Source organism: Miscanthus floridulus, chromosome 12 (genome assembly GCF_019320115.1).
Source record: "Miscanthus floridulus cultivar M001 chromosome 12, ASM1932011v1, whole genome shotgun sequence".
NCBI classification, from domain to species: domain Eukaryota; kingdom Viridiplantae; phylum Streptophyta; class Magnoliopsida; order Poales; family Poaceae; genus Miscanthus; species Miscanthus floridulus.
This window is the reverse complement of record NC_089591.1, coordinates 2,198,214-2,222,402: the sequence shown is the minus strand read 5'-3', so window position 1 is coordinate 2,222,402 and position 24,189 is coordinate 2,198,214. Positions and strand designations below refer to the sequence as shown.

Below are 24,189 nucleotides of genomic sequence, written 5' to 3'. Positions count from 1 at the left end.
ATTATCATGCAAGTGTATATCAGAATTACGGATGCAGTGCAGGTACAAGCTTGTTGGCATGCTTTGTTTTAGTCCACTGATTTAGGGATGAATGATGAAGAGTTGGTTAGCATCTTCGGAAGATGTGATGAACTAGAGGTACATCAAATAAAAAATAGGAAACCAAACACAAAGTGAACACCAAAATGCTTTCTCATGGTACAATGGATGTTATGCTCTTTAGAGCAATCTCTCATAGTGTGCATTATTTGGACTGATACAATGAGACAAACTCTTTCCGATAGTTATGTCAGAAGTACCCCATACATACATTTTGATGTCCAGTCTTGAGTTTTGAGTTGATGGTAAAGGCAGGACGAACTCTTTTTTTATAAGGAGGGCAAAATCTTATAATTATGATCACTTTAGGATAAATTCTGAAAGTTCGTAATCACAGAACTTAACAGGGTCACACACCAGTGTGTTGACTATGTATTAAGGGGAAATATAGGAGTGAAGTTGACCACCAGATTTGTAACATATCTTTCTGCATGACACACAAAAAGAAGTACTATACCTTAATTTAGTAACTATATCCAACTACTAGTATAAGAAGTTTTAGGCAAATATTTAAAACATGTTCTTCTAGGACATAATAAGCCATGCTGCCAGTGTTTTGCCATTGACATTGTTACACACATCAAGGGAACACTGATAGTAAAGGGTTGATGACACCAAAAACAAAATCGTCATCCACCTCCTACTAGAGTCTATATAAACTTACTAGGCGACAATGAATGTGATTAATTAATTCCTCCGGAGTTCATTTCCCACAAAAGAGATATATATGTACCTACCCATCATAGTTAACATCGTTGATGAAGCCTTGTCAATCCATGGATCTGATAAGCACGTCAAGTACCTGGTTCCTCAGAGCAGCTTGGTTCAACGTCATCTGCGCCTCCTTAGCCATCTGCTTCTTCATTTTGGCATCCAATTCACGTGCTTGTTCGTCGCTGATACGTTGGAAGGCCCTCTTGAGCACTGGACGCAGTGACTCGTCGTCCGTGATGTTAGCAACCCCAACCTTAGCAACTCAATCACACACCAACAGTATAGTCACAGTAGTGATTCGGTATAGCTGAGATAAACAGGAGCAGGGGAAGAGGCAGCACAGAGTACAGATCAGAGAAGCAAGGAGTAGCTACTAGAAGTATCTAGAAGGAGAAGGGCCTAGGGTACAGGAATGGGAAATTGGGGAAGAAGAACCATAGAGGAAGAACAGTAGTCTCTGAATAATTGTTCGATGCCCCATCCTTCATTGCCTTCATTCCTTTATACTCCTTGTTAGCTTCCCATTTTGGGCTTGCAGTGATGTACATGTCCAGCCCATGGCGAGTATTGACCCATATAGCTAACATTCCCCTCTCCTTGAAATGCGGCTTGCCCCCAAGCCACTGAAGTCGACAATCCCTGAATATCAGTAACTTGAACTTCTTGTCAGTTCCAGAACAACAGGACGGCCATTGCATCAGCCACAGAACAGCACCAGCATGAGTGAGATGCAGTAGCACAGGTGGCGGCCAAGGGTGCTTCAATAGCATATCATAAGGATAGCCTCCCACGTCACTGGAACCCAAAACAACATGCTGACGGCTGACCCTTGCATTATGACTTCGGAGTATAGTAGGCATGTCACCACCACAATCCCAGTGTAAATTCCTCACCATAGACCATTGCACGGACACAAGTGTAATCTCCAAGCAAGAAACATTCCAGGGACTCAACACTAGAAGATACGGCTCATGCTGCAGCTGTAGAACACCAAATGGCTTAGTGCAGAAAAACAACATATATTTGGCTGTTGGATCCCATGGTGTCAGTAGGTCAGTTGCAATTACCGTGAGCACCAATACTTGAGGCCACTTGATCACCAATCTTGTCATTTCTCCATTTTCATTGTCAGTCTTGAAAATTCCATGTATCTTCAATAGTTGACGATCAATATAGGCATTGGCAATGGTAGATGGAAAATTATAAAACACTCCATCATAATTTTTTCCAAGCTCTCAAGAGGTGTAATAATCTAGCAACATCCGGTGCAACCTCTCATCACCACACAACAGTATAGATAGTACTGGATCTGCAAATAAACATCCAACTTGGCAGTAATCTCCATTGATATTAATAAGTGCTAGCTCCAAGCAAACAGTACACCACCAATTTTCCTGGAGGAATTCTGGCCATGGCAGCACAATGGTATTGAGTCTGTACCATCCCAAGCAGCAAACCAGTCAACATCAATGATGCACTGCTGACCAAAGAATTTCACCCCATGCATTTTGGGACCTGAAAGTATGCGCAACTAGCTGAGGGAGCTTGAGGTGGCTAGGGCGGCTTCTGGAGCAAACTCATTAATGCTAGTGTTACAAATTGCCACTGTGCCTTCACATTAAATCTTGATATGTGTGAATTATCAGAAGGCCTCAACAGGTAGCTCAACTGCCATCCCAGTCCATAACCATGAGAGTAAGGGAACAAACAAGCCATTGCAGACCATCTGTAACCCAACTTGAATTCCATCAAATTCAAGAAAATGACAAAGAAGCACGGGGTGCACGGATGGTGTCGATGCGGGACCCACAGGATACCCCGCAAGGGAGAGAGAAGATCTAGTCCAACTAGGATTCTTCCCATATAATCTTAGTAGTAGAACTATTAAGTAATCCTACTAGGAAATCTCATTGTAAACCGACTAGGACTCTGGCCTCCTGACTATATAAAGGAGGGCAGGGCTCCTGAGAGAGGAGGACGACAATTGTACAACACAACATATCACAATCAATCCAACGCAAAGGCTAACGCCGACTGGACGTAAGGTTATTACTCGATCTACGATCGAGGGTCTGAACTAGGATAAATCGATTGTCTCTTGCGTTAACCATCGAGTTCAGCATACGCCGAAGCCCAAACATACTGCCCCGGGTACCCCCGTGGCAGGCTATCGGTGGTGAAACATCGACAGCTGGCGCGCCAGGTAGGGGCTTTCGGCGACTTTGCATCCGAGAGCTCGATGAACCTCGACAACATAATCTTCCCGACGGGATCAACTTTCATCTTCGGCTCATGGATCTGCGAGGCAGACAACAACGGCAAGCTTCAGGGCCATCTCCTCAAAGATCCAAATCATCATAAAGAATTTCCTATTTCAACAACTACGACGGATCAGCTCACCAGAAGATTCGCACAGCTCATAGTATCCGATTCAAATCAGATTTCACGGCCACGCGTATCCGATTCGAATTCAAGTTCCAAGGCGAAGTTTTATCCGAGTGCTTTCAAGAAACCGAGTTCTTTTTTGGCAAGATTCCAGAGCACAACCCAAAACAACTCAGATTACTCTCAGAGTTCTTTCAAGAAGTCGAGTTCTTTTCCATTGGGGCTCGACAACATGGCAAAATCCTATCAGGGACAGTTCGAAAGATCCTTTAATCCAATGTTCGGGATACCACTGACAGGAGCCCAGGAGGGTCTCGTGCTAACGATAACATCGCAAGACTGTATCATCCACTGGCCAGGTTCCGTTTCCGAAGATAGCGGAACCCAACTAGTCGGCACAACAACAGCTATTCTACCTTACCAAGAAGGAGACTCAATCTACGACATCGAGGCATCTACTAAAGTTATCAGCGACTCCGACAGCATGAAAACTAACGCCAATAGCAGAACGGCTCACGCACGAGAAGTGCTCATGGTTCGACGTCCTCGGTCACCATTAAATCCCCCAGAAGCACCCGATGTCAGATCATCAGATGAATCAGAATCCAACATATCACCCTTTGCCCAGGGCTACGATGGAGAAACCGAGAGTCAGAAATAAGCTAGAGAAAGAAAAAACAAGTTGAAGCAAGGGCGCCAACACCGTGCTAGGCAGCGCAGGGAGGCTTGGATCAGATATGAGTCAGAGTTGGCTGAGTACGACAAAAGAAAATCGCAACGAGAAGTCGAAGGAAGACGCACGGCAAATACGCCTTACGATAAGATTCGAGAAGCATTAGAAGAACTCGGAGCAACTTCACATCCCGGTGAGAAGTATGAACAGCTCCAGGACCTGCTCCGATCGACGATCCTGAGAACGCATGAAGAGAGAGCTCGATCAAGACTACCCGCCAGATCAACAACCCACAGGCAAGAAGATCAAAATCAAAGGAAATATGCTTTCGAAAGACTTGGGCCGGGTGGAAGCCATGACGGAGGAAGTAGGAAGGAACATAATTAAGGCCACCGATTTGAACAACCAAGGAAGACCAGGAGTAGGGTGCCTACCCAGACAACCTCGCAAGATTATTCCCATCAAAACGACAGTTGGCTAGAAGAAGGTGCCGAATCCAAATTCAAAGAAACCAGGACACACGGCAGATTCCCCTGTTTCGCGAACAGGCTTGCATTGGTATGATTATCTCACAAATTCAAACCGTCTAACCACTCCAAGTATGATGGCAAAACTGAACCAAGGCAATGGCTCAGAATATATTCACAATCAATTGAACTAGCCGGAGGAGACAACGATATCAAAACCCTGTTCTTTCCCATGGCACTGGAAGCCATGTCCCTCCAATGGTTCGACAAACTGAATCCAGGATCTATCAGAAATTGGGAGGATTTGCAAAGAGCTTTTTGTGAGAATTTCATAGGAATCATTACACACCCAATCACTTATGCAGAACTAAAAGGACTCAAGCAAAAGGGAGGTGAAAGTCTCAGAAATTACTATCGACGATTCGGCGAACTACGAGCTCAAGTGCATGACATAACCGAACGAGAAGTAATTGAAGCTTTCTTTTATGGAATCATGGCTAGGTGGCAATTTCAAGACTTCTGCAAAGAAAATCCGAGAAACAATGAAGAATTCAGACAAACAGTAGAAAAGATGATTACTGCAGAAGAAAAAACACGAGAGAGGTTCCTGGACAGAAGCAACCAGGACAACTCAGACAAGCAAAATCACCGAAATAGCAGACATCAAGAAAGAAAATATAGACCAGACAATACTGTGGCAATGGCTGACAAATCAAAGAAGTTTTCCAAACCCAGAAGATATGATGACATTGAAAACATGCGTTGCCCATTGCACCCTAATGGGAGGCACACCATCGGAAATTGCTACACTTTCAATGATCGATACACAAGAAAAGATAGTAAGGAAAACACCAAAGAGGACAATCAGAAAAGAGATGAAGACAACCACGAGGACAAAGGATTCCAAAAACCCAGGGGAACGGTAGCAGTGATCTTCTCAGGGGCTCCGGATTGCAGAAGCAAACATCAAGAAAAACTAGCACTACGGACCATTATGACAGCAGAACCGGCTACACTAAGATATCTCAATTGGTCACAGTATCCTATCCAATTTACCAGAGAAGACCAATGGACTAGCGTGGGAAACGCAGGCCATTATCCACTGGTTCTAGATCCAACTATTGCTGGTATGACCGTCACCAAAGTACTAATTGATGGGGGAGCTGGACTCAACATCATCTTTTTAGAAACTCTAAGGAAGATGGGACTACAACTCACCGGGATGATCATGCCAACAAGCACACCTTTTTACGGAATAGTACCCGGCAAAGCAGCCATGCCACTCGGACAAATTACTTTACCCGTTACTTTTGGAACTCCTTCAAACTACCGAACAGAGTTTATCAAATTTGAGGTCGCTGACTTCGATTCGTCATATCATGCAATCCTCGGACGCCCAGCACTGGCCAAATTCATGACAATACCACATTATCCATACTTACTGCTTAAGATGTCAGGACCCAACGGTATCCTTTCTCTTCGAAGCGATTTGAAGCGTGCTTTTGACTGCGACATTCAGGCGATCCAAATTGCAGCTAAAGCACAAGCCGACAATGGAAGAAAAGAAATAGCCGCAATCGCTGCAGAGACAAGCCAAGAAGAATTAGAAATACCGGCTAAAAAGCCCAGCATCATCGCACCACCAAAAGAAGCCGACGTCAGGCAAATCGACTTAGGCACAGGCGATACCTCCAAGACAGCAACCATCAGTGCTCACCTCTTGGCAAAATAGGAACTCGTGCTCACCAACTTTCTTCGGGACAACAAAGATATCTTCGCTTGGAAGCCGGCCGACATGCCAGGAGTCCCAAGGGAGTTGGCTGAGCACAGAATTGATGTTAATGAAAGCTCCAAGCCTGTAAAGCAATGGCTACGACGATTCTCACCCGACAAAAAGGCAGCAATTAAAAAGGAAATAACAAAACTGATGGCAGCCGGATTCATCAGGAAAATCCTTCATCCAGACTGGCTAGCAAACCTGGTCCTTGTGTAGAAGAAAAACACGGACGAGTGGCGCATGTGCGTCGACTACACAGATCTCAACAAACATTGCCCAAAAGATCTGTTCGGGCTATCACGCATTGACCAGATAGTTGACTCAACAGCAGGATCTGCACTATTATCTTTTCTCGATTGCTATTTAGGGTATCACCAGATCGCTCTAAAAGAACAAGACCAGAGCAAGACATCTTTCATCACCCCGTTTGGTGCCTACTGCTACAAGACCATGTCGTTTTGACTAAAGAACGCTGGCGCCACGTACCAAAGAGCTATCCAAACTTGCCTTGGGAATCAAATCGGTGAAAATGTGGAGGCATACGTGGAAGATGTAGTGGTGAAAACAAAGAACCCAGACACTCTGATTGAAGATTTAAAGCAAACCTTCGAAAACTTGAAGAGATGGAGATGGAAATTGAACCCAAACAAATGTGTATTTGGAGTTCCCTCAGGATAACTACTCGGATTTTTGGTCAGTCAGCGCGGGATCGAAGCCAGCACCAAGCAAATTCGAGCTATAACAGAAATGGGCCCACCTAGAAGTATCAAAGATGTGCAGAAACTAACAGGATGCATGGCGGCCCTCAACCGTTTCATATCAAGACTCGGCGAAAAGGGGTTACCTTTCTTTAAACTACTAAAGAAGGCAGACAAGTTTGAGTGGACAATAGAGGCCGACGAAGCTTTCAAGAATCTTAAAGAATACCTCACCTCGTCGCCTGTCCTGACACCTCCAAAGAAAGACGAAGATATGATGCTATATATTGCGGCGACTTCTACCGTAATCAGCATGGCAATAGTCATAGAAAGAGAAGAACAAGGGCGCGTGTATAAAGTGCAACGTCCCGTATACTACATCAGCGAAGTACTATCAGAATCCAAAATCCGGTACCCGCATATACAAAAACTACTCTACGCTCTACTCATCACCTCACGCAAGCTTCGCCACTATTTCGAAAGCCACAAGATTACCATGGTGATAGATTTTCCACTCGGAGACATCCTACACAATAAAGATGCCACGGGGCGCATATCCAAGTGGGCAGTTGAAATTGGAGCTCTTAACATCGATTTCACCCCCGCGGAAAGCAATCAAATCTCAAGCCCTCGCCGATTTTGTGGCAGAGTGGACAGAGATTCAACAGCCTTTATCAGATACAATCCTTGACCACTGGAAGATGTACTTTGACGGATCACTCAAACTAGGCGGAGCCGGTGCATGCGTTCTCCTCATTTCTCCAGAAGGAAAACAACTCAAGTACGTCCTTCGGATATTATGGCAAGCTACAAATAACGAAGCAAAATATGAAGCCCTCATCCATGGGTTACGAGTAGCAATTACTCTCGGAATAAAGAGATTACTCGTATACGGCGATTCAACAGTAGTCATTAACCAAGTCAACAAAGATTGGGATTGCACCAAAGAAAACATGAGTGCTTACTGTGCTGAAATACGAAAACTTGAAAAACATTTTCAAGGATTAGAAATTCTACATGTCCTGCACGATTCCAACATTGCAGCAGACGTCCTCGCCAAGCTCAGATCAGATAGAGCGAAGGTTCCACCCGGCGTATTCATAGAAGAGCTATCAGTTCCCTCTATCAAACAACCCAGTGAAACAACCCATAAAATTCAGGCTAAAGGCGTTCAGATCTTGGTAATCAACACTTCGTGGAGCCAAGTTTTCATCGACTACATCAAAGAAAATAAATTGCCAGCAGATAAAGCAGAAGCCACCCAAGTTGTTCGCAGAAGCAAAAACTACGTTCTAGTAGGAGATAGACTTTACAGAAGAGCAGCATCATCAGGAGTACTCTTGAAATGTGTCTCATTTGAAGAAGGAAAAGAGATCCTAGACGAAATACACTCAGGTTGTTGTGGAAATCATGCCGCTTCAAGAACACTAGTTGGCAAAGCATTTCGCACCGGATTCTACTGGCCAACCGCTTTGAAAGACGTAGAAGAACTTGTCAGAAAATGCAAAGGTTGCCAAATGTTTGCAAGACAAGCCCATGTGCCAGCTCACAATCTTATCTGCATCCCACCCGCTTGGCCTTTTTCCTGCTGGGGGCTGGATCAAGTAGGACCTCTGAAGAAAGCAAAAGGCGGCTTCGAGTACATCTTTGTAGCAATCAACAAGTTCACCAAGTGGATTGAATACAAACCATTCGCAAAATACAGCGTAGCAAAAGCAGTCGAATTCATCCAAGACATTATACACCGCTTCGGGATGCCCAATCGAATCATCACAGATCTAGGTTCCCCCTTCACGGCTACAGAATTCAAAAGCTGGGCACAAGACTATGGTTTCAGTATAGACTACGCGTCTGTTGCACATCCAGAAGCCAACGGACAAGTAGAAAGGGCTAATGGACTCATACTAGCTGGATTAAAACCAAGATTATACGAAGAACTAGTGGACTATGGAGCCAAGTGGATTGAAGAATTGCCTAAAGCAGTATGGGGGCTACAAACTCAAATGAGCAGAGCAACAGGCTACTCACCCTTCTTCCTAGTTTACGGGACAGAGGCTGTACTACCTGCCGACTTGATCTAAACATCACCAAAGATAGAACAATACGATGAAGGAGAAGCAGAACACACAAGAAGATTAGAACTCGACAGCTCAGAAGAAGTCAGAATAAATGCTACCCTCCAATCAGCCAGATACCTACAAGGTTTAAGACGACACTACAACAAGAGTACCCATCCTCGATCATTACAAGTCGAAGACTTAGTGCTAAGAAGGATACAAAAGACTGATGGACGACATAAGCTACTCAGTCCATGGGAAGGTCCGTTCATTGTCACAAAAGTCACCAGACCAGGCACATACAAGTTAATAACCGAAGATGGAAGAGAAATCAGCAATACATGGCACATCAGCCAGCTAAGAAGATTCTACGCGTAAAAACAACTCAAGAGAAAACGGATATGCAAGTCACAAGGGACCAACGTTCACAATCGACGAAGGACAATATTCTGCGACAACATATGTATTAGTTTATATTCATGACCAATAAAGATGATATTCATCCACAACATCTTTTGTCATGACTTTCAACGAGTTGTTGTAACGAAACAAAAAGCAAAATGGCTGAAAATATGCCTGAGCATCCCGGCCGAGAGCAAAATAGCTGAAAAGACGCTTGAGCCCGCCGATGAGGGTAGCTAAAAGCTAACACCCAAAACAAAAAGCAAAATGGCTGAAAATATGCCTGAGCATCCCGGCCGAGAGCAAAATAGCTGAAAAGACGCTTGAGCCCGCCGATGAGGGTAGCTAAAAGCTAACACCCGAAACAAAAAGCAAAATGGCTGAAAACATGCCTGAGCATCCCGACCGAGAGCAAAATAGCTGAAAAGACGCTTGAGCCCGCCGATGAGGGTAGCTAAAAGCTAACACCCGAAACAAAAAGCAAAATGGCTAAAAACATGCCTGAGCATCCCGACCGAGAGCAAAATAGCTGAAAAGACGCTTGAGCCCGCCGATGAGGGTAGCTAAAAGCTAACACCCGAAACAAAAAGCAAAATGGCTGAAAACATGCCTGAGCATCCCGGCCGAGAGCAAAATAGCTGAAAAGACGCTTGAGCCCGCCGATGAGGGTAGCTAAAAGCTAACACCCAAAACAAAAAGCAACTAGTCGACTAAAATTAAGCTTAAAAAGACCCTCCAGCTCTTCGTCTCGAAAAGCAAGAGGCTCGGGGGCTACATCCAGATAGGAATACTCTACATCCAGATAGGAATACTCTTTTCCTCAGAAAAGCACAAGCGCCACTCAAGAAAGCACTCGGATGCCGAAGTTTGTCAAGGCAACATTCAATGCCGAGTCGTTTTACATAGTGTAGACGAAAGGTTGTCAACGCAAAGATCTACACCTAACAAGTCTGCCGAAGTTTGCCAAGCGCAGACAAGGTACTCGGTGGATCACAAAAGAGGAAGAAGAGAAAAGTACTCGACAAATCGAGGGATTTCGTCAGGATAACACATAGAGTTGAGCAGAGATGAAAACAGGATAAAGTACTCAGCAAGTCAAGTAAATCCGACCACACTCGGGCAAAGAATACATCAACGAAAATAAAGAATCTTCATTTTAAAAGGAATGTAATATTACAAGAGGCTGATCAATTGGATCAGGCATTGTTATCAGGAAGGGAAATATCAATGTTAAGACTGTCTACAACCCTACTGGCTAAACCTTCGACCTCAGACTCCATCCTCTCAACAGCATCAAGGTATTCTTGGCTATCAGCTTCCTCCGCTATCTTGGACAGAGGCGCCTCTAGAGCAAGGACCCGGACCTAGGCCAGCACATTCTTGGTACATACTTGAGCGCACTTCTTCGCGAACTCTTGGAAACGAGTTGGAATCCGAGGAATGAACTGAGCCCAAGATTGCCCGTCATCCGCTGGAGTCCAGAGAACATCAGCTACTGAACGAAAATATTTCCACAAAATGTTCCAATTTTCAGTAGCCGTCGCCAGTATCCCAGACAAGCCTTCAATAGTTTTTTGGGCCTGCACAAGATCTCTGTCAGCTCCACGCCTAATTAGCTTAGCAAGGGCGAGTTCTTCCTCAGCACGAGTAATTACCTCCTCAGCCTTGTTATGACTGGAGCGGACAAGAGCCTTCATTTCATCGATACTCTTCGAGAGCTTCTGCTTCTCAACTCGGAGAACTAGACAAGACACCCAAGAACAAGTCAGCGAAAAAAGAAGTCAAAATACAAGAAGAAACAGGCAGAACCCACGGCACCTTTGCATTCATTCTTCGCAGACTCCACTGCGGCATCTCTCCACTCTGTCTCCAACTCAGCCCAGAGAAGGTTGAGATCGGCTTTCAGAGCGTCCACCTCAGAAGACAACTTTCTCTCATTTTCAGATGAGAAAAAGATGCCAGAATGATCACGAGAGAAAGACTGAGCAAAAAGAGGCAAAGAGAAACAAGACGTAAGGATAGAAGAAAAACAAGCACGCAAAAAGGAGTGGCAGTAAAACCTACCTGGAGCCTTTCACCAAAAGAAGTCACGAGGGTCGACAAGCTCCCCCAGGCTATGGTCAGCTCCGATAACCAATGGGTGGCATCGAACTGTTGCACCACGTCACCGGAAAAAGAGGGCCCGCCGGAAAGCAAGAGAAGGGGAAGGAGAGGCCGGCTGGGGCGAAGAAGGAGCGACCAAAGCAACCTCCAGGGAAGCCGGAGCCAAACCCTCAGAAGGACCCGGCACGACGGCCACAGTCACCTCCGGAGCGGCCAAGTCCGCAACTTCGCCAGGTAGCTCCGAAGCCCCTGCAGCAACTTCATCAACAGAATGTTGTGAGTCCTGAGGCTCGGAACTCGTTGGCACGGCGGGAGGTAGAGAAGAAGTCGATGAAGAAATGAGAGAAGACAAAACACTAAAAAGTGATAAAAGGAAGCACCGATAAGGACCAGAAGAAGGAAGATAGAAGCCAAAAAGATAAAAGCCAGAATTTACTCACCCGACCACTTTCTTCTTCGCGAAGCCAAAAGAAGGCCTCGCAGGGGGAACCACGACGGCGAAAACGTCCCCGCCACCCGGCGACGGGAGCGGGATAGCCGACAACGGAGCCGCGGAAGAAGTCAGGGCTAGAGCCATGGAAGAACTCCGCACTGGAGGAGCGGTAGAGCTCGGTACCGAGGCTACCAAAGAACTCGACACCGGAGCTTCAGAAGAAGTCGGCACGGGAGCCTCGAAAGAACTCACACCCGACCTCCGATTACTTCAAAAAGTTCAAGACTAAAAGTTAAGACAAAGAAGAGAAATTCAATGCAACAGGAATATGAAAAACAACTCACCACCGCATGATGAGGGGTACTTCATCATCCTCTTCTTCCTCAGCCAAGGAAACCAGAGCACCTGCTGAAAAGAGGATAAAAAGTACTCGGTTCAAGAGAGAAACAGGAAAATAAAGGAACAAAGAGTATTAAATGTGCTCACCTAAGAGCATGCTAGCAACAACTGGAGTACCTGAGGGAGTACTTGGTTTGCGAGGCTTCTTGGAGATAGGCAGGCAGGCCAGATGAAGACCCATCCGTTCACCCCCTCTTCGGGACACTATGAGGACCGCGAGGGACTAGACGAGGAACATATTCTTCATATACATCAATAAATCTGGAAGAAACCCTAGGAAGGGCGGTAGAGGTTTGGGACTTACTAATTGCAGAAGTTCCAGCAAGTTTATCCCCAGTCTCCACCACGGCGGGAGAACATCAAGAGGGATCGAGTCAACAAAGTTCCGCCCAAGCTCCTGCGAAAAAGGATAAAACACCGAGACAAAGAAAAGCTAAGCAAGAACGGATGCAGCAAGAGTACATAAAGTACTCAAACAAAAAGATAGACAACTCACAGCTGGGGGCGGGTTGTTGGCTGAGAACTCGGAGACAGCAGGAGGAATGACGCTCACTCCTTTCAGCATCTTCTGGAGACGCTCGAGTACCTCCTCACCGGTCAGCTCAAGAGCTGGGACCATGCGTGAAGGATCCTCAGCCCCAGAATACTCAAAGCCAAGATGCTCCCGCTCTTTCAAAGGCTGAACCCGGTGACGAAGAAAGCTCGAAACAATACCGAAGCCGATCAAACCCTGCTGTTTCAGCATGCTAATCCTATCAAGGAGTGGCTGGATCACTTGAATCTCAGTAGGTGACTCAAGCTTCTTGTCCCATCGGTCATTCACCACAGGACCAGATCCAGAGTGGACGACGAGGGAAGGGATCAAATTGGCAACGTAAAACCACTCGGCACGCCAATCTTTTACAAAATCGACCAGGTCATAGTCAAAAAACTTAATCTTGAGACCCTGGCAAAACTGAATCCCACAACTGCCAAGAACGCTGGTTTCTTCACGGCGGGGTTGAGGTTTCAGACGAAAGAAAAAGTGAAAAAGAGATAGATAAGGAGGGATTCCAAGGAAAGCTTCACAAAGATGAATGAAAACAGAAAGATGAAGAACGGCATTGGGAGTTAGATGGTTCAGACTAACCTCGAAATAACCAAGAAACTGATAAAGGAAGGCGGAAGCAGGAAGGCAAAGTCCGGCGCGGACAAAGGAAACGAAGAGGACAATCTCACCAGGACCCGGAGCTGGAACCCGATGCTCGCCCAGAACTCTCCATTCAGCGATGACTTTGCTTTGGATCAAGCCATTGCTAACGAGCTCGCGTAGCTGGTCTTCGCTTGTTGTTGGAGCCGGCCAAACCTTCTAAGCAGCCCTCATGGCCACAAACTCCTGGTTTTCGATCAAAAAAAGGGATGACTCCTCGTCCACGAAAGTCGCCTGAGACTTGCCTGCGGTTTTCTTCTTTCCCATGAACTAGCGGAAGCAAAAAGGCACTGGGGAAGATGAAGCTAGGATGGTGGTGCTCGGGTGACGACGACGATGATGGCGGTAGATTTCTGAAAGCTAGGGTTTAAAGGTAAGAGCTAGGCAGCAAAGGAAAGGAAGATAAAAGGTCTTTAAATAGATTTTTCAGTGATAAAAATGGCCCACGAGGCCCGTTAAAACACAGTGTGAGAACGCAACGGTCCATTTACCGACGCAGCTAAAATGACGGAGGGCACGAATCCACACAACGGAACAAACCAACGGGCAGATTTCAGACTTATCCATCTAGCACCACGGCAGGGTTATCAGATCGCTACAAGAACAACTCGTCAAATCAAGAAGAAAGAAAGGGCTACCTCGCAAGGAACAAAGGAACCCGGTTATTTAAGAAAGAAACTAGGTAATCTCACAAACGACAGGGATCACAGCAGAAAAGTAAAAGACAACTCAGAAGACAAGATTCGTTACATTACAAGCGACTTCAAAAATAGAAGATTATAAATCTTACAAGACCCAATGAACTCGGCACCATGAAAAGCAAAGTAGCAAAGAGGAACACGGACACGGCTAGGCTCTGGAATGACTACGTGTCCCAAATTGCTACTCGGAAGGACAAACCGCCATCAGCTACACTATTTTCTTTAAAGGACGGACGCAGTGCATCCAAGGCGGAAATCAGCAGCACAACAATACAACATGGAGCAGAGAAGGCCGGTGGGCATCTGTCTACCCAAGACTGATGTGATGCTGGATATGATGTTGATCTACACCGGACAGTCTCAGGACAGGCGATGAGGATCAACCCAGAACTGCCCGATGAAGAAACGAAGCCCACATCACAAGACTTCCTCCAATTACCGCCACGTACATCCTAGCACAATGCTGTCGCAGGATTAGACTACCTCTAATCCCTATCATCAAACTTCCTCCAGCTACGACAAGACACACAGGAACTACAAAATATGCACGGGGGCTGCTCTACTTCACAAACTACCATGTTCATAACCACGAAGGTTTCAACAGAATGTCCAATGGATGAAAATAAGCACTCTGGGATAGTATTTATAGACCAAAGGAGCGGCGCACATGGACTAGGAGTACCAACGAAATAATCCTAATAAAGGACACAGTGAAAAGAGAGGACTCAATAATGGATGACTCAGGCGAGAGGAAACAGTACTCGAAGATGGGCATATTCGGAAGAATATACCAGCATAGTACAACCCGTGAACAAAAGGCATTTACACTCAGCCACCACCATACAACTACATCTGACAACAGCAGACTATCAAAGAATATGCCAAGACTTCGCATCTGAGTTCTTCCTGAACAAAACAACACGGATATACGCTCGGGGGCTCGCCCAGCATCATAGCTTAATCAACACTAAGCTAGGGAGCTCGGCCTTCATTTCAACTACTCCCAGAGGCTCAGAACCAAAGACAAAGGACCAAGAATACAAGAAACTCAAGACTACAACGACGACGACACATTAAGACTCTTCATCCGACTTCTTTTCTAAAGAGAAGAACTCGGAGAAAGCACGGGGCTGCGGGATACATAGCCCCAGAATTTTTTAAAGACAAGAATCTAGACCCTCCAACTTTTGCAAGCAAAAGCAAGAGGCTCAGGGGCTACACTCAGTGAGTGCAATTTTTACGAAAAATTGCACCCACCCAAAAAGAACCCGGACATAAGCTCAGAGGCTGCATGCCGCGAAACTACTCGGATGATGGTTTAATCCAAGACTAAAGGGCCGCTTCAGAAAGATGCCGCAAAACTACTCGGATGATGACATAATCCAAGTCTCTGGGACTACTTCAGAACACAAATTTTTAAACAACATAAAGGATCAAGACCCTCCAACTTTTTGTTCCAAATAGCAAGAGGCTCGGGGGCTACACTCAGTGAGTGCACTTTTTCTTCAAAAAAGCGCACGTCACCAAAAGACTTCCTCAACGCAGACCACTTCAAGACATTACGACAAAAAGAACCCAGAACGAGCCATATTCGAGTTCTTTTTGATAAAACTTCAACGAACAATCAGAGCAACTTCAAGACAAGATCCTCCAGCTCCTTGTTCTAAATAGCAAGAGGCTCGGGGGCTACAACCAGATGGATGTACTTTTTCTTCAAAAAGCACTCACCACTCGAAGATCCCAAGAAGCGCTACAAGGTTTCACTCCAGAAAGCACTCGGATGACATTTTGTTCCTACTCAACAAGACTTGAAGGAGCAAAGCGAGACTTTTAGAGCTCAACCATGAAGTGCTCGGGGGCTTGTCGATGCGGGACCCACAGGATACCCCGCAAGGGAGAGAGAAGATCTAGTCCAACTAGGATTCTTCCCATGTAATCTTAGTAGTAGAACTATTAAGTAATCCTACTAGGAAATCTGATTGTAAACCAACTAGGACTCTGGCCTCCTGACTATATAAAGGAGGGCAGGGCTCCTGAGAGAGGAGGACGACAATTGTACAACACAACATATCACAATCAATCCAACGCAAAGGCTAACGCCGACTGGACGTAAGGTTATTACTCGATCTATGATCGAGGGCCTGAACCAAGATAAATCGACTGTCTCTTGCGTTAACCATCGAGTTCAGCATACGCCGAAGCCCGAACATACTACCCCGGGTACCCCCGTGGCAGGCTATCGGTGGTGAAACATCGACAGATAGAACTTGAATCCTCCTAGAATTAAGAACCATGCAATTGATTTTCCATGTTTCTTCAGGACAGCCTGATAATATCTGAAAGAAAACCATGGGGGCTTCCAAAGCCAATTGAAAAAACAGTTCATCAAATCATAATCAACCATATTGGAACTATAGTGCTGCTCGAGCTTGAACATAGGGCATGGATCAAAAGACAACTAATGAGGTGCCCAAGTGGTTGGCCAGAATTGGACTACATCACCCTAGATTAGAAATTGCAGAGGTGGCAATGGTCCCTTGTCAACCATAGCAAGCAATGGCTCTAGCAGCACTGTATTGTGAGCACTCAGTTTCTCAAATACCTTCTGGTCATCATAAATTTTAGTGGTAGTACTACCCGATAGAACAATACCCATCCAGGATGTAGAGGTAAGGTTGGTGATATACCTTTGCTGCGTTCCATTGAACACCAATTGAGCATCCATCGGGGTAGATGATGGTTTGCTTGCAACAGTCACCACGGCGACCGGCTTGGGCTTGACATGCTTGGGGATGTCTTGGAACTCGACTGTAGGAGGCAAAAGTGTGGCCACCACATTCGGAGTAGCTGGAGCAGTGGCCAGCACAGCGGTCATTGATGAAGTGGCCGGTGCAGCCGTTGGCAAGGACACCAGCACGTCGGTGCCTCCAGTGAAGCAAACAGTCGAGCAGTTGGTTGGCGCTGACTCCGTAGCCACAATCCATGCTAGTAGCCCACCACCAGCAGACTCTGCTACTAGCGCATGGACAACGCATTTGATGGCTCGGTCGAGCGGTGCGTCCAGGTGGGCGAAGTCAGACTCCGGGTCATCGTTGAGGGAGCCGTCGTAGTCGCCAAGCAGGGTGGCATGGAGCGTGCACTAGACGGGGCCGAGGCGGAAGGTGAGGCGAACACAGTGCCAAATGTCAGGGTCGTCGAGCGTGAAGCCGTTGTGGAACCGTTGTATGTTCACACTGACGAAGACACGGTCGCTGGTGCCCAGCCCCTCGGTGCGGACGATGGCGGTGCGCCTCTCCTGCTTGGCTCGCGCGACGAGGAAGGAGGGCTACGCCTCCATTTGCATCAGCAGCATGGATGGTGCGGCGCGCCAGAGAGCCCTCCAACGGCGGGAAAACACCACCGTGCGCGCAACGTCCTTGATGGGGAGGCGGGAGATGATGTCGCGGAGGAGCATATCTGGAAGGAGGCTGAGGCGGCCAAGGTCGTCGAGCGCGGCAGCTAGGCGGTGAGGACTCTACGTGTCTTCGAGCATGGCTTGGATCGCCACGGGGCCAGGGTTGTGCTCATCGGTGGAGGCAGCCTCGCCGTCTATGGGGTATAACCCAACTACCCACATAAGCCACATGGCTGCACCACGAGGTCTAGCCCATAATATCAAGGCCTACGGTACTCGGCTCTGGTCGACGTGCACCGCAAGACAATCAGAAGAATCTTGAAGATAGAGAAGGATCTGTTCAGATATGATAGATATCATATTCCTTATAAATACTTGTCATATAGCCGAATAGATCTAGATCTAACCAATTTGTAACCCTGCCCCCAGACTATATAAGCCGGCTAGGGACCTCATCGAATTCATCTCATATTCAATATAATCCAACAAAGACACATGACGTAGGGTATTATGTCGATCAGATGGCCCGAACCTATCTAAATCGCTGTCTCTATACCTTGTGTCACCATCCGGTTCCTATCATCTACTACCGTGAGTATACCCCTCGATAGACTGCCGATCAGATTTTATCGACAATGACACATCAAGTAAAGAGTGTGTGCTTGATCCTCTGACAAACCAGATGGCTTACCTCATGATCTAGCTACGTCGACCATGACAACCCATTTGATCGCGGCGGCGTCCCGCATGACAAGCCTCGACATCTGGTGGCAAATTTGCACTATGCTAAGTAGGGATGAAAACGGTATGGATATTTTCCGACCGTATTCGAAACCGAATCTGTTTAGAGGGGCTGAGATATGTCCGTATCCGAGTCCGGATATCCAACATCCGATACCGTATCCGTATCCGAATACTCAAATCGCATATTTATAATGTCGATATCCAATCATATCCTATCCGACATAGTTGACACTATCCGTATTCGAATCCGAATCCGGACAGAAATATGAAAACAAATATAATATCGGTGATATCCGTCCATATCCGATCCGTTTTCATCCCTAATGCCAAGTGACAAAGGAAGGTTCATGGAGTTTGTTCGGCGGCAGCCTTGCATCTGGGGCCGATCGCCGTTGTCCCTGCCGACAGCAACTGCACCTATCACGTGATGACGTGGTGACCAGGGCTATAGCAGCGGCCGATTAACAGTCTGTTCGTTTCGGCTTATTCACTCGTATCTGACTTATAATCCATGGCTTGAACAATATTTTTCTCTCACACCAAACCAGTCAGCAGTACTTTTAGTCATGGCTTATAAGCCAATTCAGCCAAAACGAACCGACTGATTTTCGTCAACATCATCGAAAGGCGATTTGACATCACGAGCGCGCATGTGGGCATCTTGCAACAAGCAAATACAGATCTTGCATGCTCGCATGTGGGCGTGAGGCAAGCACGTATAGATTGGCTACTGCTCATCTACTTTCTCATGGCCAGGCTCACACGCGAGATCAATTTTTACGGCCACACGTCAAAAAGCTAAGTCAAAATTTTTGCTTGATCAAGTAATTTTGTGATGTATTTGTGTATCTCCAGATACAAATATATTTGTATATATGAAATATATGTCTTCACGACTATTATTGATGATAGGATTTGGCCGCGCCTCTTGCTGGCTCGTGGCGACGCTAGGCAACCTCTCGCGCCCGCGGACTACGGCATCAGATTCGTCGCAACCCTGTAGGGCTATCCTGCAAGAAGACGCCAAACAAGCTAATTATGGAAGCCACGCAGAGATTACCGTGGACAAAGGGAGTATATATAATTAGCTTGCATCGAGCTGATCAACATGACACAAAAAGCAGGCAAGGACGTACGACAACAGCACCATGAAGCCGACACAAGCAAGCAAGGCCAAGTATGCATGCATATCCGCGTGCCATGTAGCTCTACGTCAATTTCCAAGAGCCAAGATTGATCACCACACAAGCCAACAACGGCGATGAGTACTCCGACAGTGACAAAGGCTGCTCCTACCGCTCCTACACCATCGCCGATCGCAAGCTGTCAAGCGAGCCACGCCGAGCCCGAAGCGAGCCGCCCAAGCCATCAAGCAAGCCGCTAGGCGAGCGGTCCAAGCCCACAAGCGAGCCATCCTAGCCATACGCATCTACTCGGACATCGTGACACACCGACTACTCCACTCGGCATTAATCAAGCTAAGTCACGCTTTAATATTCTTCTAAATATTCTCTGACCTTCATATATCGCCATGATGTATCTCCGTACTGTTTTCTTCATGTTTATTCTCCAAACGATTTTCGTCCATGTATACCATCTTAAAGATGACATACGTTTTTGCCTAAGGCAACTTCCCGAACAGTCATATTGACGCTCGAATGTCCCCAGAGACGGCCCTGTCTCCGGCTCCTCCCTACATGTGCACGAGCGTCTACCCTCTGCGTTATGGGTGGTCGGCAGCAGCTCCTTAGCAACGCTTTGTTCTTCCTACACGCACACGGGCTCCGCGCTCCGCGTCATGGTTAACGGGCTAGCTAGGGCTGGAGACTCAGCTACAAACTAACTGGTCGGACGGTTTATATTAAATATAAACATATCTCCAAAAGAACACTTAGTGTTTACACCAACCGATCGCCGAGCTGCATATGCTATTTCATCACTGCTGATTTTTCTCCGGACTTCATATACTTTATTTTTACATCATGTACTACATGTTCTCCATATTTTTATTACAGGGCCAGGTTCGGTTGCCGAGCTCATTTTTTACGCTCGGGGACCGGATCAGTCGGGAAGGACAAGAGGATCATCATCCGGGTGGTCGCACCACATGGCCTTCGGACTTCTCCACCGATCAACTGGTCGGACTGCTAGGTTCATGGACTTCGTCGCTGACCAGTTGGTCGAACTGTTTGGCATTCACTTCTACTCGGCGCACACTTCGCCGCCGACTAGTTGGTTGGGCTGCTCGGCGCTGGATTCTTCGCCAACCAACTGGTCGGATTGTCCGTCCCTTCATCGTCAGTGATGCTGGGGGCCCACCTGCTAGTCTGGAGACTCCCCGGGTGATCAGATTTTGCTACGTCTCGACTGTCGATTCGCCTTTTGGCTCACTACATTTTGCCGATGTTGCATGTCATATGTGCTATCAAGGTGCTCCATGTTGTCCACATCATGGTGCTGATCTTGGCCGGCACATCAGGAGCCTTGATAAGTCGATGTCTCTGGCAAGCTCCGCCGCTATTTTCTCCACTGGTCAACTGGTCGGACCGCTAGGTTCATGATCTTCGTCGCCAACCAGATGGTCGGATTGTTCGGCACTCACTTCTACTCGGCGCTCACTTTGCCGCCGACCAGTTGGTTGGGCTACTTGGCGCTGGATTCTTTGCCAACCAACTAGTCGGATTGTCTGTCCCTTCATCGTCAGTGATGCTGGGGGCCCGCCTGCTAGTCTGGAGACTCCCCGGGAGATCGGATTTTGCTACGTCTTGACGGTCGATTCACCTTTTGGCTCACTACATTTTGCCGACGATGCATGTCATATGTGCTATCAAGGTGCTCCATGCTGTCCACATCATGGTGTTGATCTTGGGCGGCACGTCAGGAGCCTTGATAAGTCGATGTCTCTGGCAAGCTCCGCCGCTATTTTCTCTGCTGATCAATTGGTCAGACCGCTAGGTTCATGATCTTCGTCGCCAACCAGATGGTCGGACTGTTCGGCACTCACTTCTACTCGACGCTCACTTCGCCGCTGACCAGTTGGTTAGGCTACTCGGCGCTGGATTCTTCGCCAACCAACTGGTCGGATTGTCCGTCCCTTCATCGTTAGTGATACTGGGGGCCCGCCTGCTAGTCTGGAGACTCCCCGGGCGATCGGATTTTGCTACGTCTCGACTGTCGATTTGCCTTTTGGCTCACTACATTTTGCTGACGCTGCATGTCATATGTGCTATCAAGGTGCTCCATGTTGTCCACATCATGGTGCTAATCTTGGGCGGCACATCAGGAGCCTTGATAAGTCGATGTCTTCGGTAAGCTCCACCGCCGTTTTCTCCGCTGATCAACTGGTCGGACCGCTAGGTTCATGATCTTCATCGCCAACCAGATGGCCGGACTGTTCGGCACTCACTTCTACTTGGCGCTCACTTCGCCGCCGACCAGTTGGTTGGGCTGCTCGATGCTTGATTCTTCGCCAACCAACTGGTCGGATTGTTCGTCGCTTCATCGCTAGCTAAGCTGAGGACTCAGCGTTCGGATTCTTCATGCAAGAGCCGTCCGCTAAGCTGGGGACTCCCTTGGCGGTTGAATCTCTCCATGTCTCATCGGTGTGCTATCAAGTTGCTCCATGCTATTCGGATTAGGGTGCTGATCTTGGGCAACACATTTGGGTCTTGATATGCACATGTCAGATGACATCGACAAGCTTTTAGACTTATTTTGTTTGAGCCTGCTACAAGATTCATTCTTTATCTTCTAGTAGGCTCGGGGACTAAGAGGCTACACTTCACCTAGCGGTGAATGTAGTGCTCTTTTATTGATTACCCTCCTTATTGACTAAATCATGGATGATTCCTCGCAAACGGAGTCTAAGTGGCTACACTTCGCCTAAGGTGGAGAATTTTCAAATTTTATCTTGAGCCCCTTACATCCTTCTAGTAAGCCTTACTTGGTTAAGTCCGAGGTCTCCTAACCAGTTAAATTGGTCGGCATTGACTTTCACCGCCTAGGTCACCAGTTAAACTGGTCGGCTTCGACTTCCACTGCTCGGATCACCAGTTAAACTGGTCGGCTTCACGTCAAACTGGTCGAACTTGTTCAAGACGGCGCTTCTCAAAGGATACACGGTGCTCGGGGACTAGCTGTGGGGGGTATAACCCTAGGTACCCACGGCAATGGACATGGGCCGCACCACCAGGGAAGGTCCAACCCATAAGATCAAGGCCTACGGTGCTCGGCTCTGGTCGACATGCACTGCAAGGCAATCAGAAGAATCTTAAAGATAGATAAGGATTTGTTCGGATATGATAGATATCATATTCCTTGTAAATACTTGCCATATAACCGAATAGATCTAGATCTAACCGACTTATAACCCTGCCCCCAGACTATATAAGGCGGGTAGGGACCCCCTCGAATTCATCTCATATTCAATACAATCCAACAAAGACACAGGACGTAGGGTATTACATCGATCAGACGGTCTGAACCTGTCTAAATCGTTGTCTCTGCGCCTTGTGTCACCATCCGGTTCCTATTACGTGCACCTCCACCAATCATCTACTACCGTGAGTATACCCCTCAATAGACTGCCGACCAGATTTCGTCGACACCGTCACTGCTGGAGAAGTTGGAGTCGAAGGCGCCGTCGGAGTCGGTGGAGGTGGTGTCAAGCACGTGAGCGGGCTCGTGGATGACATTGAGTAGCGCAACGGGGACGTTGGAGGTGGGGCCGTGCTTGTTGCGGATCTGGGAGGAGCCGAAGACGTCGATGGTGGAGAGGTCGAGGTCGTGCTCCTCCGGGTTGTGGGCAGGTTGCTCGAACAACCCTCCCTAGTTGTCCGGGACCACCTCGGCGTCGATCTGCTCGGAGGCGCAGACGCGGAGGTCCTCAGCGGCATCCCGTTGCTCGTTCGTCGGTGGGGAGACGCGCCGGTCCAAACGAGCTTCGAACTCGTCGAACCTCACGTCGAGGAAATTTCAGATCTCGGCGGAGACGAGTTTGAGGGATGGATTCATGATGCTAGATCGAGAATCGCCTGTCTCCGATACCAATTGTTAGCAACCCAACTCAATCACACACCAACAGTATAGCCAAAGTAGTGATTCGGTACAGCTGAGATGAACAGGAGCAGGGAAGGAGGCAGCACAGAGTACAGATCGGAGAAGCAAGGAGTAGCTACTAGAAGTATCTAGAAGGAGAAGGGCCTAGGGTACAGGAACGGGGAATTGGGGAAGAAGAATCATAGAGGAAGAAGAACTGTAGTCTCTGAATAATTATTCGATGCCCCCATCCTCCGTTGCCTTCCTTACATTATACTTCTTGTTAGCTTCCTATCTTGGGCTTGCAGTGATGTACATCTAGCTGACACGTGATCCCCTCAACTGCCAAGGCAAGGCTGGGGTACAGGCCCTGCAGCTCCTCGACCCCCCTGCGTGCCCTGCGCACGCTTGTGCCCGGCGCCGCATTGGCATTGGCATTGGCACTGGCACTGGCACTGGCACTGGCCTTGGTGGCACAGCTGGCGCCTACTTTCTTGGGGACATTGAGCGGCCGGTCGCCCCAAATCGACATCGACAGCTCGTACTTGCGCGCCTCATCGCCGCCTACAGGTACCGGCACGCCCCCGGCGGAGCGCAGGTTCGCGTACTTGATCCGGAGCCGCAGCCATCGAGCGCGGCGTGGAGCTGGGACCGGTCGATGTCCACCCCGGCTTTCACCACGTGCCCTCACGCGATCTGCGGCCCTCCCTCTGATTCAAATTCCCCGCATACTCTGTTTCTTTCCTTATAAAAAATAGCGCCCCAAAACACGGAGTGCATAGCAACAAAGATGATCGTCGCACGCGGCACGCCCCATGCCCCTGCACAATTGCCATGCCTCTACTTCTCCTTTACGCCCCCTGCCCCTACCCCTCCGGTTCCACCGGGATTCTTTTCCGCACGGTTCTCTTTGCGAA

At 47.6% G+C, this 24,189-nt stretch overlaps 1 pseudogene; it reads right to left on the bottom strand.

The window, feature by feature from the left end:
• Nucleotides 1-832: 832 nt before the first annotated feature.
• On the bottom strand, nt 833-24,089 carry LOC136498314 (uncharacterized; annotated as a pseudogene).
• Nucleotides 24,090-24,189: the final 100 nt, after the last annotated feature.